The sequence below is a fragment of the Panicum virgatum genome, chromosome 2K, assembly GCF_016808335.1.
Source record: "Panicum virgatum strain AP13 chromosome 2K, P.virgatum_v5, whole genome shotgun sequence".
NCBI lineage: Eukaryota > Viridiplantae > Streptophyta > Magnoliopsida > Poales > Poaceae > Panicum > Panicum virgatum.
This window is the reverse complement of record NC_053137.1, coordinates 7,647,117-7,651,091: the sequence shown is the minus strand read 5'-3', so window position 1 is coordinate 7,651,091 and position 3,975 is coordinate 7,647,117. Positions and strand designations below refer to the sequence as shown.

At 50.7% G+C, this 3,975-nt stretch overlaps 1 pseudogene across 1 annotated transcript; it reads right to left on the bottom strand.

Annotated features, from left to right (window-relative positions):
- Window positions 1–301: 301 nt before the first annotated feature.
- On the bottom strand, window positions 302–2,768 carry LOC120664565 (annotated as a pseudogene). Its single transcript, XR_005670960.1, has one exon. The product of XR_005670960.1 is annotated as an uncharacterized LOC120664565 (transcript).
- Window positions 2,769–3,975: the final 1,207 nt, after the last annotated feature.

The window sequence follows — 3,975 nt, the reverse complement described above, 5'->3', positions numbered from 1 at the left end:
AGTCTGAATTTGATTTTGCATCTCTAGGAGACTAGGACTGATGGAGACTGCAACGGCTTCAAGGGTATGTAAACACATACCTTTTGGGTCTTCAAAAAAAAAAACACATACCTTTTCACTTTCAGAAATTTAGCGCCTGTTGACTGGGAAAGCAAAGTTGTGGAGACTACAATCTCAGATGGAGCAAGTCTTGTTACAGATCGAAACAGAGGAAGCATCATACATGGTATTGTCAGATTGGAGCATCACACAGCATGCAGCCAAAAGATTGAGTGCTGTCTTTCTGGACATCTGGAGGAGCGAAACCAACAAGAAGCAATTCATCATTACATTACATCTCATGAAAATATGTGGCATAAGCATCATACATTGTTCTGTTTACAATTAAACTTAACACACCCTGCAGTGACTACTATGCTATATTTGCGGGATGTGACTAATGTCCTCCTACCTAAGCCTGATAATCACATCACAAAAGTTAAAAAAAAAGAGCTATATTCCGCTTCCCACAGAACGCTTCCGCTTGGCACCTGTGTTTTTTATCTCCTGGATCTCACAAGTACAGACGTAGCTATAGTAAGGTGGTATATGAGACTGCCATATTAGGACCTCAACTTTCCCGTGAGGCTTGACGCTTCCGAATATCACATCATCCATTCTTATCTTTGGAACTTCCTCTTCTGAAGAGCGATGATGATGGTGATAAACCACCACGGCTTCAGAAGGGGCAGCCATTCTACCAATATATGCAAGTCTGTCTTCAACCAAAGGACAAAATGAAGGCTGCCCAAATCTTGAGATGTGCTGCTGGATGAAGCATCTAAAGAAGGCCAAAACCTTGGACCACAATAGGCCATTAAAGTTATCCCTTAGCAAACGAGCAACCGTGTTCGCATTAAAGAAGCAACTTATCTGCATCTTGGCTATCTCCATGGCCAGGTGCGTGAGCCTCGGATGCATCTCAGGATCTGTGCTTCCGAATGTCAGCGTCTTGAAGAAATACCAGTACGCCTCACGGGACAGGTGCTTCAGATTCAAAGGCTTTGTTGTTCCAAACTTTGCAATGTTGTCAAACCGGCTTGTAAGTATGATTTTACTACCCCTTGGCACATACTGTCTAGAAGCAGAAAACAACCTATTCAGTGCTTCTTCACTGAGATCCCCATCTAACTCAACAACAACTAGCAATCTTCCATCTTTGTTCGAATCTGATATGTGATTTTGAACTTTTGTTGCGCATCCTTCTCTGAAAGTAGCTAGCTCATCATCTGTGAAACCATGGATGCGGAAAAACGAGATATTTGAGAAATGGTCAAATACTCTTTCATCCTTGCACACATGAGCGACAAGGGTGCTCTTTCCAACATATCTTGGTCCAACAATTGGCAGGACCTCTAATTCTTCAGTACCATGAGGTTGTGTGTGCAACAGGAAGTTGATGACTAGTTGTGCTTCTATCTGGCGCCCAAACATGCAGTTGGCCAGCTGCAGATGCATGCTGTAAGGTTGGCTGTACAGGCGAGGATAGCTCGCCAAGAACAGGACGAGCTCATTTACATCACGGATCATGCAGCTCAAATTGTCAAGCGTCTCTTGCAGTTCTTTCTAAGGCAGAGCAGATCTACTGGAGAAACATAGGTGCTTTACAAAATTTACTACAGACAGAGACGAAGAGCGACTCACAACCTGATCTTTGGCATCCTCCTCATCATGATGTTGGTATCTGATAGCATCGAGCATGTAGTAGCCTCGGTGCATGGCGTCTCTTAGCATAACCAGCTGGAGGAGCATGGCTTGGTTTGTGATGTGCCGTCCCATGGCCTCGTCAATGATCACTTGTGCCCGGAGCAGGACCCTGCGCAGGCAATCCTCCACATCCAGTGGCATGGGCTTGGAATATTTGCTGATGAGAAAATTTATGGATCTAGTGGTCAACTCACCAAGGACTGCAGAGAGGAGAACGTCCATTTCTACAAGCTCTCCTCAGGAAGATAACACAGCAGGTGGGAAGAACGCGCAGAAGCTGGAGTGTCATGGAATGATATGTATCAAAATTAACTCAAGAGACAGAGATTGGTGGTTCAAATGATGAAGAAGGCCAGTCATGACGTCGAGTCCAATAGTCCATGCACATGTATTGACCATTTCAAATTTGGTGTTCCATTCTTCCTGCTTCTCCATTTTTTTGATCTACCATTCCAAATGGGTATTGAGGTAAACCCCTGAAAAGTCAAGCTGTACAGTTAAGATGGTAGAAAGTTGATGTTGATCGAACCATATAGCTTTTGGCTTTTCTACCAGATCAAAGCCGTGTGGGCTACGGAATAAAGTTTCAGCAATTGAACTTCTTGAGAATAAAGGTTCATTCTAACTGAAGATCTCATTCTAGTTCCTTTTTTTTTTTGAAAGATCCGGCTAAACAGGCTTATATTAAGGAGGAAGCAAGTACATCAAACCAGTCTCATGCTTTAGCAAGGATTGCCAAGCGAGGCAACAATAAGCGATTACTCACCATAGGTTGACCAACCATTTACAGCATTAGATGTTCTTTGACAGTAATCACACCAGCCCACTTACAGCATGAGAAATTCAGTGAGATTGTTTTCCACAACCATATCCCAAGTAGGTGAAATTAGATGTGCTGAAAAGAATTAAGGATGGAGAAACTATAACAAAGGCAGAGTAATTCTTCAGAAGTACAGATTGGGGCTCAGACTGCCAGCTACCAAGGGCCAAACCAGACCCGAGAGAGAAATTTGCAATATTGGGACTCCAAAGATTGACCTTTCCAGTTTTGCCATTGGACCCACATTTCATAGACGTAAGGTCCCATTTTGTCATTCCCAATATTGCAATTATTTCGATACGAGATGGGATAAATTATACCTGGACGTGAAAAGCTGGGGCACAAGGCCGGTTCTTGCGGTCCGGCAACAAACGGAGCCGATTGAGCTGACCGCGTGCGCTTGGAAAAGCTCATCTCCATCTCCGCAACGCAGCAGCCAACGGTGGCGGCCGCTCGGGCCGCGCATAACACCGAGGCAGCAACGTGACCCGTGAAGTTGGCGGTGGAAGCGCAAGACTATAGATGGCCATTCGGGCCGCCCGGCCCGGCCCTAGCCCGGGCCCGCTATTTATCGAGCCGGGCTAGGCCCGACCTATATCCTAGTGGGCCGTGCCATGCTAGCCCACGGGCTCTCCCCATGGCCCAGGCACGGGCCCGCAGGCCTGTTTCGTGCCGGGCCAGCCCGAGATAACCCGGCCCTATAGCAGAGTTCGGGCCGCCCGAAGCCCATCTGAAACGAGAGGGAAGGGGCGAGGGCGGCGATGGAGGGCTGGAGGCGGTGGCGACGATGTGGCGGCGGCCGTCGGGGCGGAGATGATGTGGAGGCGCCCGGCGCCGCGGAGACGAGGAGGCGGCAGCGGCCGACGTGGCGGAGATGAGGAGGCGGCGCCACGGAGACGAGGATGTGGCGGCGGCCGAAGAGGCGGAGACGAGGAGGGGACGGCTGGCGGGGCGGAGAAGAGGAGCTGGGCGGCGGGGCGGAGTCGAGATCTCGACTTCTCGCCCTCGCCGTCTCGCGGTCGTGGAGCCGGAGACGAGGAGACCAGGCGGCGGCGGGGCGGAGTCAGGATCTCGGCTTCTCGCCCTCGCCGTCTCGCGGTCGTGGAGCCGGAGATGAGGATACCAGGTGGCGGCGGGCGAGAGCGAATCGAGGATGGCGGTCGCGGCCTCGCGGGCTAGGCTTGGCCGGTTGGGGTGCGGGGCTGCGGGGGAGGGGGCGCTGTCGCCTGCCGCCGCTGCGTAGACGAGAAGGGAGGGGGGTGGGGGTTAGGGTTTGCCCTTTGGGGCGCCAGTGCTGCTCGGGACCGTGGGCTGGGACGCTAGGTGGGCCGAGTGACCGTTGGAGTTAGCGGGCCGCCAGCGCTGCTCGGAACCGTGGGCTGGGACGCTGGGTGGGCCGAGTGACCGTT